The sequence below is a fragment of the Coffea eugenioides genome, chromosome 5 (assembly GCF_003713205.1).
Source record: "Coffea eugenioides isolate CCC68of chromosome 5, Ceug_1.0, whole genome shotgun sequence".
NCBI classification, from domain to species: domain Eukaryota; kingdom Viridiplantae; phylum Streptophyta; class Magnoliopsida; order Gentianales; family Rubiaceae; genus Coffea; species Coffea eugenioides.
Window position 1 is genome coordinate 39,499,126 of NC_040039.1, and position 13,461 is coordinate 39,512,586.

Here is a 13,461-nt window from a genome sequence, read left to right on the forward strand (position 1 = left end):
TTGTTAGGAGAAATAAAAAAAAAATGAAAAAAATCAGTGACAAATATTGGATAGCTCGAGCTTATGGCATCCAAGATCTTTAATCAAAACAACTGTACTAGGAAATTTCCAATGAAACACTGATTTTCTCTCCCCATTTGTCCTCCCCCAAAAAAAAAAAAAATCAAGGCGGTGCTTAATTTGTATTAGTTTCCCATCTAGAAGATCTTGAAGAAATTAATTCAATCCCAAGAACAAAACAACACGTATACAATTGGCCGCCGCCCAACGGGCACAGGCGGTGGCGGGGCCATTTCTTACATGTGAGGGATTATAAAACTTAGGCAACAACTTTGAAATCAGACAACGTATGAAGTTCCATAATTTGAGGGTTGCTAGAATATATTGGCAGTTGCCGCGTAAAACTGATGATTTTCTCCTTCTGCATCTTCACATGGGGTTAGGTACTAATGTCATTTTTCATAGTTTCTTAAGAAACCTTTGAAGTCTCTTGCATGTGAAGATGACTGATTAATTGTAGTCTATACTTTTCTACTTTTTAGTATGTGAAAGTAAAACTTGATATAATCATTATTCACCAAAGTCTAAAAGTGATATAATTTGTTGTACTAATAAAATCTTTGTTGTTGCCTTTTGTTTTATGTGTAATTTAGGGTTTTGGACATGTTGTTAGACTCCCCGTATGTTAAAAGAAAGATGTAATCTGCAATCATTGTAGATGTTAAAGGAGATTGTATGTATCAACATTATGCATGGTAAAACAAGAATGTAGTATCAAAACTATATAGATATAAAACCATAATTTGGTGCGGTGTAAATCTTCTATACTCGTTTTGCTTTTGTTTCATCTTTTCATTTTGAATTTTGTCAAAATGAAGATTTAATTAACTTGGTCATAATTCCATGAAATCTTAACTTTTGGACTTTTAGTCATTTATTGGTATGGCGGTGGTCGTAATTCTTAGACTGAGCTTGATTTTGGGGATTAAAGTTTTCAGATTTCTAATTGAAGTTGCTATTAGTCATAATATCCTATTCAAGGCAGGCCTCCAGCAGGATTTCAACAACTTAGGGGACTAAGTATTATGTATCCTTATTTCCTAGTATATAACAAATTATCTTAGTGTTAGACACATAAAACAAGTTAGGGTTGGATTATACCTTTAATCCTCTAATTTTCGAGACATTTTTTCGACTTCAAGTATTTCAAACTCTTGTTGCTTTATAATTTATTCGACATGAGGCAGCAACAATATTTTGGGAACTGAGAAGTACCTAGGATCCTTATATAAGGAACTATCTAGGATCTATAATGATCCATGCCAGATATGTTAAGATTGTTTTGTTTTCCTTCTTAAATGATACTCATTACTCATTACAATCTTGTTTCCTCTAACTTAAATTGGAGATACTAAAACGAGGAACAATAAAAAAGTTAAACAAAAAGTACACGGTTTCGGGGGATTTTTTTGGGGAGAGGAGGGGGGGGGGGGGGGCGAAGGAAAAATGAAAAAGTTGGTTTTAAATGTTTTTCTGGTTGTCATTACTTAGAATTAATTATCAGACAATCAATTTCATAACAAACAATCAATACATTTCTTGACATACTATAATAGCAAAATAAAGGTGAGACAGGGCATCGATAAAATTTGTGATTGAAGATGAAGATTCTAAAATTCTATACCCTTGTTTGGAATTGTTTTCTTAAATTCGGTGCCTAGAAATTTAAATTCCAATTCATTTGAGGATGTGGATTTTCATGGAACCATGGAGTTTTCACTAAAGGAAATGATTAGGCAAACACAAACTTTAATTATTAAATTGTTGGTGCAATTAATTTTTTTATATTGTAAGGTAGAGACACAAGAAGACTGAAAATATGACCAATCATTTCTAATCTAATAATCTTTCACAATGTTTATCTACACTAGTGTTCAAGACACACACGAATGTGTGTATAACTAATAAAAGAAATTTGTGCCAAATTTTTTTGATAATTTTTTAAATCATTTTCAAGAGATTTAGTTTTATGTTATAATAGTAAATATGTAGAAAAATCACCGAAATAAAATGTATAAACAAATAATTATTTAGTATAATCCATAACCATATTAGATAGTTGCTAATAAAAAATATGATTTATTAAATAAGTTGAAAAATAAAATAATAAGAAATACATATTAATTGGAAGACATTAATGTTATATTGGAAGTTGAAAGTGAGTAGTTTTTCAAGACAGCTTAAGAAGAACATAAAGTGAAACCAAAAAGTTTATATCAAACCCTCACTCTCCCTTTATATGCAATATAGACATAGTTTAAATAAATTAACAAAAACAATTTTTAAGTTAACTTTTCTTCCTTAATCTTTCCTATGAAAAAAAAAACTTTCATCCTTAATTATTCAAGAGAACCTCCAAAGCTGTATAAGTGGGACATGGGAGTGGGGGAAGATTTGGCACTCAACGCAAAATGGCATCTCATGGTGGGTAGATAGTCCTCCTACCACTAAACTCTCTTTGGGCCCTTGGGGCCGAACTATTTGTTTAATTATTTCACACATTCATAAAAGGTTCTGGAATCTAGCAAGTGGTCAAAAGCTTACAAGCCCAAGTTTTATTATACTTGTGGATTGGGACTCCCAAGTTTGTTGCAGCTGGGCCCGCGATCTTACTACGCCCCTTTAAGCAAAAGGCCTTAAGCATTTCCTTGGGTTCCTGCTGTTTGATGAAACTCGAAAGTTGAAAGCTAAGGTTAAGCCTAGTTTGAGAGTCGAGGAGAGAAATGTATAGATATAAATAAGGATTTATATTTTATATACTGATAGTATATACACTTTCATCATTAGATGCATGATACATAATTCGAATGTAAATTTGAAATTCAAAATTTGCATATGTATCGTACATCCAACCATTATAATTTCATACACTGTTAGTGTATATAAGATTTAACTTATAAATAATAGATTAATCCTTTATACACATATAGTATGTATAGTGTTGGTTTTGGATAAATGAGAACTATGTAAAATTTGGATTCAAAATTTAACTTTTGCATATGTATCATGGATTCAACGGTGATAGTGTATACATTGTCATAGTATATAAGATTTACTCATAAATAATTACGGATTTTTTAACGGGTATCCCATGATACTCTTGTTAGACTAACGTTATATCTAATTTAATATATGAATACACATTCACATTTATTGTACCTATTAATGGGACACTTTACCAAATTAATTACATTTTTGTCAAAATTAACACTTGAGGCACCTCTTAATGGGGCACCCGTTAATTATACCCAAAAATTAATTAGAGGGAAAAAGAAAAAAGAAACCAATTTTTAGTGCATGACCTCTTTGTCTTGTTTGGTAATATAAGACAAAATATATGATGACGTTTGTATCCGTAATTTTTCCCTTTATATTTAAAGAGTAGTTTGGACTCTAGATTCACCATCTCACTTTCTATCACAATGTTTATCTAATTATTTTATCATGTAATTTTACGTACAACGCTTTGTGAATGAACCATGTAGTATATTCACATGTCACGGGGAAACAAAAATAGAGAATGAAACAGAAATTAGTACAGAAAGTAGGATAAAGAATCTAGCGTCTATAAATTGGCATCTTTATCTCACTGTTTTGTCGTGTAATTTCACATGCAACACTTTGTGTTTTGTGAATTAACCATTGTACTATGTTCACATGTGGCTGGAAAAAAAATAGAGGGTACAGAATAAGGAAATTGGCATTATTAAATCTTTGTGTGCCACGTATATTTGACTTATGGTTCTTCTCTCAAACTTCGGAGAGAAATTATTATTAGCTCTCAATCATTTTAAGTTACCTCAATTTTCTAAGTGCCCAGTTGAAAGAAAGGCATATGCCTCCTCCAAAGTCGTAAGCGAGCTATAAGAAAAGCCATTTAACGGCAGGCTTAGTATTGCTGCCCCACAAAAGGCGTATCCATACAACGTAAGAAACCAGAACTTAAGACCACGCCTTCAGTACTTGGGTTTTCCCCTCATAAAAGTTGATAACTTTCACTTAGACCTTATTTGAGAATCCAATTCAACACTTAAATTTAATGGATTCAAATTTTAACATGTTCATGCCAATTTAATAATAAAAAATAGAATACTTAAATTAATTAAATAACACTGAATTTTTTAAGGCCAAATTTGGTTCGAAATATAAATGATAAGCTGTTCATTTATCATTTAATATGATATAAACTCAAATGTATCAAATTTACTACTTAACAATATAGTAACTTAACGGATTCAGAATTCAAATTTCAAATTTCAAATTTATCAAATGCATCTTTAATTAAGTATAATTCCATCTTGTGCCATTCTAGCACCCTCATTGCACTTGATAAGTTGGGTATCTGTAATTTTATATTTATTGGTAGACAAGTTATTGTTGACTTTTTTTTTAAGAGTAAAAAAGAAAAAGAAAAAAAGACGTGGAAAACTAAAACACAAGTTAACCTTCTTTTCTTTTGAGGGTGGGTCCAATTACAAGCAACCATCTGATTTTGCACAACCCAAGCATGAAGACTTGTAAAGCCACCACCAAAGCCCATAAGACTTGTTAACCATTGGCTTGGCCCACCAAAGCCTGTAAGGTTTGAGGGATGGGAAGTCAAGGATTCAAACCTTGTCCCCCATCATCTGTCACTATATATGACCTGCCACTTTAAAGTTGTTCCAGACGGGTGCACCAGTTTGGGTCGGTATAGAAAGCTACACATGATGTAAAACAGCAACTGTAATACAGCTAAGGAAGAAGTATGTACTGAAATGAAATTTGGCGCTGGTGGACAAGGCTTCAATTAACACTTGTTTTTGCAACATCACCTCTCTTGCTGCAGCAGTTTTGTGGCTACCTGAGAAATATTGACAAACAACACTTGATTAGTATAAGTTAGAAACAAAAAGCAAATTCATCCATCATACTAACGCAAGTACGATCATGGAAATTCCTTCCTTCCAACGTATTGTGGCTCTTAATATGAAATTTGGAATTTAAACATTTGCAAACATATACACCCCGTAACTTATGTAGAAAGCATCTTCAGAGAAGGGGAAAACTTTCAACAGCAAGAAATGAAAAAAATGAAAAAAACATAGAGATCAGCTCATTTATAGAATAAATTAATAAAGACACTAAATTCAGAAACAAACAAGGAGGAGGAAAGAGATAGAAAATAAAATATTTAAATTTATAGAAATAAGAAAAAACTAAAAAATATTAAAAAGCTGTATGCAGCAGATTGTATGGATGAATAAAAGAAATGGTGCAGTTCGTAGTTCAGTATTATAGGGAAGGTTGTCAGTAGAAGAAAACTTGAGCCTCACTAGAAATAGGAGAAAGACAGAGAACATGCAATAGCTTAAAATGAAAAAAGAAAATGACATAAAGAAATTTATAACGACGTTGAACTCAAAAATAAATAAGAAAGAAAGAGAAACTAATGTACTTAAATCAATTTTCCCATCAGAACAACTCAAAAGGTGTTAGCAGTTCTGCACCTCAAGAGAGTTTTTTTTTTTTAAAAAAAAAAACCTTGAGCTCAATATGGAAAGTATTAATATCGATTCCTACACAACAGCAAATTCTATGCTAGTGGAGAAGCATATCATTTTGGGGGGAAAAAACCTCAAAGGAAGGGGACATTTGGTAACATTTGAGAAAGGGGAGAAAACACGTACATGAGAACCAGTCAGCATTTTGATCAAACAGTTGGTCTTCAAATATCTCAACACCCCGTGGAAAAAATGGGTCAAGGGCATTTTTGGCACTAGGATTGTCCCACTCTAATGATTCCCACCATTCTTTATCTCCCCTGATTTTATGAAGAGTGCTGGGAAGAGATGGTGGTCCGCCGATGGTGGAAAGAAACGAAGGCAGCCTCTTTACCTTTGGACAATTAAATATTGCAATCTCCTCAATTGAATCGCAGATCATGGCTGCCTTGCAAACGTTCTTCAGTTGTGGCAGCCCAGTCAGATTCAACCTCCGTAATTTCGGAAGGGTGACAGTGGCAGTGGCTCCTTCACTTGAAGTCAATTGGATGCTTTCTCCTCCTCCTTGTCCTACTCCGTTGCCATCTGCTGCTATCTCCTCCAGTCCGTCACAATCTTCAACTCCTAATGTTTCAAGCCTCTGAAGGTTCTGCAGCAACTGCACCGTGAATAGCTGCTTCATGTTGTGACATTCGGAAATCTCCAACATTTTTAGGGAAGAAAAGGTGCCAGCTGGAAGCAAATATGGTTCTGATTCTCCGTAAAAAAGACCAACCAGATTTGGCAACCTTTCGAGCCATAGCTCTTCGAGACACGGAGTGGACTAAAAGACGAGACTTCCAACTGATCACGTGGAGCAGCAGAGGACAATTGCCAGAGAAACTCTATTCCAACCGAATCCACAATAATCAATCTAGATAAGTCGCTTAAATTTATAAAATTTTTAAAAACATCTGACAAGCACCTAATGCCCATGGCCTCACAATCCTCGATTACCAGACATTCTATATCATCTGGCAGATTGTTCGATCCTCTACCAAGCTCACACTGATGGAAATGCAGTTGTTTCTGGTCCTCATAATCATCAAATCCTAACTCATTAAACAGATCCTCAATTAACCTGTCATTGATATAAACATTATAGTATTTTGGCCACCCAGTAATTTTATAGAAGCCCGTAGAAGACAAGCGTCCTATAAAAACTTCTAGTTGGTTCAATACTTCTAGATCATTAACTTGTATCCTACCATAGGTTGGCAATAGTAACCGTTGAAGACGGTGCAATTGGGAAAATGTCCCTTTTGGTATTATCCTGGGTTTCAAAGACTGACAATCGCCCAAGTTAAGACTTTCGAGGTTGACCAGTGATTCCCAGCCTTCAGGAAAATCCTCAATCCCAGTGAATGATAGGTCCAAATCCCTCAATTGCTTGAGCTTTCCCAGTGGTGGCACGGATCGGAGGCACAGACAACGCCCCAAAATCAAGGCAGTGAGATTCACCAAGTCTGAAACAGAATTAGGCAGCTTTGTTATACCTTCGCACCAAGATAGATTCAAAACTTTAAGTCCACACATGTGCCGAAAGAATGAATCTGGGATTTCTTTTATGGAAACCGGAGAAAGAAGCAAGGTTGAGAGCTTAGGACAATTTGGTGAGCAGGCTGGTGGAATTTCTATTCCTTCGGAATTTTGTGAATAGAAGGAAACTGCACGGAGATCTTGTGTCCACTCTTCTTGTTCCAGTGCTACTATTGAATAACTCCGTCCTAAGCTTTTCACCAAGAATCGTGGTACATCATCTCTGCGGCTCTCTGGTGTGGAGTTTCCATGCGTGATCCTTATTGCCATATCTCTGACCAAATCATGCATCTTCACATGGTCATCCCCTTTGAAATCTTTAGTTTCTTCCAGCAAGCAAACTTTTATCAGTTTGTTTAATATCGTTTGCCCTTGATCAAATGCTTTTGGTCTTGAGTCCCGTTTTGACATCAGCTCTGCCCAAATAAGGAGGTCTATTAGTCCCTTTCTTTTTATTTTCCAATCTTCCGGATAAAGACAGCAATACAAGAAGCAATTCCTTTCATATTTATCCAGGCGATTGAAACTCCATTCCAGGATGGGAAACACATCTCGTTCCATCTCGTGATACCCTATTGAACATGTTTTCAATTGTTCCAATGCATTTCTCCACTCACAAATGTCTCTCACACCTCTCATGCTTCCAGCCACTGTGATAATACCAAGAGGCAAAGCACCACACTCTTCCACAATGGACTTGGCAATATTTTCCAAATCTCCTTGAAGCAAGGTCTCGCTGCCAAGTGTCTACTCGAACAAATCCCAAGCTTCGTCTTTGTCCAAAGTTTGCAAACGAAATTTTCTTTGACATTGCATCCTGTCGCACACTTCCCGTGAGCGTGTAGTCAAAATCAATCTGCACTTGTTTGGATGAAGAGGAATCCCTACCCTGTCCAAACGAAATATTTCCCAAACATCATCCAATATGAGTACTATTAATCTCTTCATTTTGCTGAATGCCCCACGCAATATATCTGCCCTTACTTCTTCCTCATCCCTACTTGATAGAGTAATACCCAAGACATTGGCAATCTTGTCCTGCAAATTGGTGATACTAAACTCTTGAGATACTGTAATCCAAAGCACTTGATAATTGTTGTTTTCTGAGAGATGGTACTTGATGTGCTTTGCCAGTGTGGTCTTACCAACTCCACCCATACCATAAATCCCAATGCTTGATATTTCATCGATCACCAAGCATGACCAAATTCTATGCAAAGCTTCCTCGAACTTTACTCCAAACAATTTCGTTGGCAGGCTTGCCTCCCCGATGTTGTCATAAGTATCGAGCACAAGCCCATTGAAATGGTGGCTCTGCTGAATAAGTGTTTTCACCCGAAGTTGCAGCTTTCCTACAGGATCCTCCATTAGTGGAAGCCTCCAAGATGATCCTCTTCTTTCCAATGCATCGATTTCAGGACTTAATTTTTTAACGTCCTTCAACCAACCATCAACTTCACGTTTCCTTTTCTTTTTACCTGACATTTCTTCTCGCTTCACTTCTCCTTCTATGTCAGATGCTTTGTCGCTCAATTCTTGCCAATTCCTTTCAAGCGATTGCATGTTGTCGATGTCGCTCCTTCCCATGTAATCTACTACAATCAACTCTGCCGTCTTTTCTACCAGAGCTTTCCCAAATAATTGTGTCATCTAGAATGCAAAAATATATCAAACTTAGTCTACGCATTGTTTAGATTAAAATTGAAGCAAATCTGAAAATTAAAATTGAAGACAACATCAAAAGTTGCCAACGGAACTTAGTCTACACATTGTTTAGATTAGTTTTTTTTTTTTGGGTAGGTCATTGTTTAGTAAAGATTAATAACCAGAAAAAGAAAATGTCTTTCACTCAATTCAATAATTGTTCAGCTATAAACTAATCTAGAATTCTTCTGACTGACAAAAGTACAATAGTTCATTCAGTATTTGGAGAAATGATAAAAATTCTGAAGATTGATTTTGAAAAACTTAGAAGAAAAACTGATTTTTGAAGTACATAATTGATCATAGAATATCTCAACCCACAAATTTTGGAGTTTCAATAATTTTACCGAACACTTCTATATATTACCCTACGGATTCTCACCATCCCACACCCAATCTCCGTTTCTCGTTTATCTTTGTAAACATTGAGTTCGTAGAGATACTTTTCTTTTGTAATATTTAATTCCAAACTTTATGGGATTCTGAAGAAGAGTTGTCATAAATTGTTAGGTCTAAACCCACATGACATGTACAAAATATCTCTAAGGACCATTAATTTTTCTGCCAAAAGACAGTTTGTATTATATTTTGGTCTAGCTTTCACTGATAAAAAGGAGTATGATCATCGAGTTTTGGTGAATGAATTATAATTGAATCAAGATTTTTATGCCACATAAAACTATTATAACATGATGAAATAAGAACAACTCCAAACATATTCAAATTCCAGATGGAAGTGATTTCACTGTTGTACCTGAAATTGACAAGTGAACTCGAAGAAGCTGAAAACCTTGAAACTCTGCCAAATTGTATGTATTGCGTTAATATTTTTTCTTTGTTTCTTTTGTTTTTCACTACTTCTTGGAGTACGCGTATGGAGGAAGATGGTAAAAGTTGAACTAATTGGAGACGTCAAGTGATTTAAAGAGTACAGGATAACCCCAACGGGCCCTTGTCCAGGAAACTTTCAGGAAAGTCAGAGTAAAGGCTACTGAAATTGCAATGATTATCATGTTTGTTGGACAATCGTACATAGCTGATCCAGATGAATTTTATTGCATTTTATTAGCAATATTTAATATCATTGCATTTTATTATTTGTGGTAAAACTACACAGAAAACTATTTGGGAATGAGGCCATTTTTATAGTAAGATTTTTTTATTGAAAATACTTTTTGCTAAAATGATACTATGATTTTTCAATAAAAATATTAGTGATATATTTTGATAATTATGTATATGTTTTGCTAAAATGTTAGTGAGACTTTTGAATGAAGCAATCAGTTTTGCTCCACATGTGAAAATTTGTTAAATGACATAATAAGTTTTCCTAACAAAAGATGGTAAGTTAAACCAGAATTTTCAATAAAAATAGTGTCATTTGTACAAAAAAAATGTTAATTTTTACAAGAAACTAAAAGTTAAGTTTTACTACAAAGTAAAACATTATAATAGCATAACAAATTTTGCTAAAAAGAAGTGGTTACGTTTGTTAATGAAATAGTACGTTTTGCTTGGAACAGTAGTAAGTTTTGTACAAAAAATGGCAAGTCTTGCAAGGAAATTAGTAAGATTCATTAATGATGTGGCAAGTTTTGCTACGAAAGTGATGAAATTTACAAATTATCTACCAAATCTTTCAATAAAATAGTAACTTTTAGAGGAAAAGTGGTAATTTTTGCTAATACTATTGGTAGAAATATATCAAATCTAATATGACACACATGTATACGGATCTGAAAATCAATAGAAAATAAAGATAAGTTCCAACGTATCCTCCATCCAGATGAATGATTATAACCCCATAACCTCATTGAACTGTGCATGCCGTCTAACAGTCAAATCTAATAAAAGTTGGTTCAAGTCCAAAGAGGATCTCATTCAAATTCAAAGAGAAGTTTAGACCTGACAATAATAAATGGGAGAAATTACAAATTTGAGAAATTAGATCTACAAAATCTTAAATTTCATAGAAAAAGATAAAAATTGAAACAAAATCCACAAGAAAAAACCAAGGAGAAATAAAACTCTCGCTAGAATAATATGGCGAAGAAGAAATTCTTATTAGGAGATCGTAGGAGAGAAAAATCTCTCACTAAAAATCCTAGGAGAAAATTTATTTCTACAAGAGAAATTGAAAAACTAGAGAAAGGGATCCCTACAAGAGCAAGTAAAAAAACAAGAGAGAGAGAGAGAGAGAGTCCCCTCCCAAGGGGAAAGACTAGATTTATCTGATATTTCTCCCATGGGAGAGTTAGAGAAGACTTTGACTAGAGGAATTTAAGAGAGAAGAAGAAGAAGATAGTCCTAGAGAGAAAAGACCAGGAGAAAATAGTGTATACATTAACAATTTAGTAAAGATTAATCCAAAATTTTAATAATATTTATTAACCGAGTAGCATGATTTTTTAATGAAGTGAAGTAGTATCTTTTTGGTGTGCAAATAGTAATATTCAATAAAATTTGGTAACTTTAGCCTAAATAATAGGAAGATTTACAAGAAATTGGTAGACTTTCCTAATAAACTCACAATTTAAAGGTGGCCGAGTTTTGAACAAAGAAAATACTAAATAGGTGAATTTTTGCTAGTGGAATGCCAAATTTCTTCAAAGACATTAAAATTTGCTCAAAAAGTGTCAAGTATTGCTAAAATAATAATAAAATATTTTACGAAAGTGTTAAGTTTCACTAAGAAAGTGGCAAGAATTTGGTAGAAAAAATAATTGTTAAATCAAAAGCAAGTTTGAAAAGGAAAACAATAAACTTTGTAGTAAAGTAATAAGTTTGGTAATTTAAAGAGAAATTTATATAAATTGTGAAATTTACTTGTTTCATATGAAATTAACCGTTATTTGTAATTATCTTAGCACCACCCAAAAAAAAAAGAGGCTCACCACAACAATTTTGTTGTAGTGGAACCATCAGTAACAAGTTAAAACCTACATGCATCATCAAATGAGCTATTCATCTATGAGTTATGGTGACTAACAGTCACCTCTCCATTCTTTTTGAAAACTGTTTTCTTATTTGTTGTTAGATTTCCATTAAGATGTTTTATACCTCATCAATGTTACAAAAAGAAAAAAGAAAATTTTTATCATGTTCAAGTATTTATCAAAGACATATAAATGCTATCAGATCAAGACTCCTGGGTGGAATGAAAAGTTCATGAAGTTACCCTACAACAAGGTTAATATTATGCAAGAAAATATAAGCATATACACATCAATAACGATAAAATCTTCTAAGTTCCAAAAATTGACATCTAGATTCGGATCTGGATCCACATTTGACAAATTATGATGATTTTGAACTTGAATCTGCTGTTACTGATCTATCGATTGTCAGCAAGCAGGATCCAGATTCAATAGAATTAGCCGGATCTTGGAGTGGATCAAACCACAATGGTTCACACTTTATCTTCTCCAAAAGTTGATAAGAATTTGCAACTATGATAAAATTCAATATTCTTGCCCAAAAACGCCAACAACGTGAAAAGCATGAAGAGAGCAATCCATGTTGAAAGAATAGGAACTGATCTATGATTTTTGTGCTTCTTAGAGCTATATATAACATGACAGCAACAAGAAATAACTTCAATATTACAAAATTAAGATCGATATTATTTTACCTTGAAAATTAAGATAACTTTCTGGTTATCTTGGAAACGATGAGAACCACAAGACCCTGGCAATAGACGTAAAAGTGTGTATTATATTTTCGTTAGCTTTCACTACTAAGAAGCAACTTCAAAAATATCGAATTAAGACTCAGACTATTGAACTAAGATTTCTGAGATAAGAAACAACTCCGACAAATACAAAATTGTGATGGATATGATCTCACTGTACCTGAAATTTTTACCAGCAAACTTGAGGATGCTGAGAATCTTGACTCTGCTGCAAAAGTGGGACTTTTGTTTTCTGTTTTTCTTTTGATTTTCTACTAGAATGATTGTTGAATATTGAGGAATGGATGATAAAAGTTGAACTAATCGGAGACAATTATTGTATCTGTGGATGATAACAGATGAGTGATTTAAAGAGTCAAGCATTACGATGTCTAAGTCATATTATTGTATCTGTGGGTCAAGGTCTTCCTTCCCAGTTCACATGCAAAAAGTCAAAAGATTAATAATATTTTTGTTACAAAGTTGGTATAATTGATTGTTTTTATGCATTTTTTTTTATGCTTTTATAACACAGGATTTAGACAAGTTTTGTTAGTGTTTGTGTGAATAATTTTTCATAGGGACTTTTTTTTTTTTGCTATACTTTTATGGCGCAGGATTTAGATTGTCTAAATTAATTAAGCCAATTGTTTCCCTTTAATTTTATGGAAAAATTTGGAATAAGGGAATAAGAAGAGTGAAAATTCATAGGTAGGGTGTAAGTTTTAGAAAATTTGTAAGTTTTAGAAGAGTGTTATTATTCATATATTATTAAAAAAAATTTTTGTTGCAAGCTAAATTACAAATTAACCATTATGTGCACACATATATCATATGTGCATATGAGGGTGGGAGTTGGGTTAGGTGATAAGGGGAGAGAGATTGTAAATAGGAAATCCTAAATTTAAAACCTCCTCCTTACATGAAAAAAAAACTAAAGAAAAATCATATTTGCATGTATATTTA

At 33.6% G+C, this 13,461-nt stretch overlaps 1 pseudogene; it reads right to left on the minus strand.

Moving 5' to 3' along the window:
- Nucleotides 1-4,540: 4,540 nt before the first annotated feature.
- LOC113770904 lies at nt 4,541-12,706 on the minus strand (annotated as a pseudogene).
- Nucleotides 12,707-13,461: the final 755 nt, after the last annotated feature.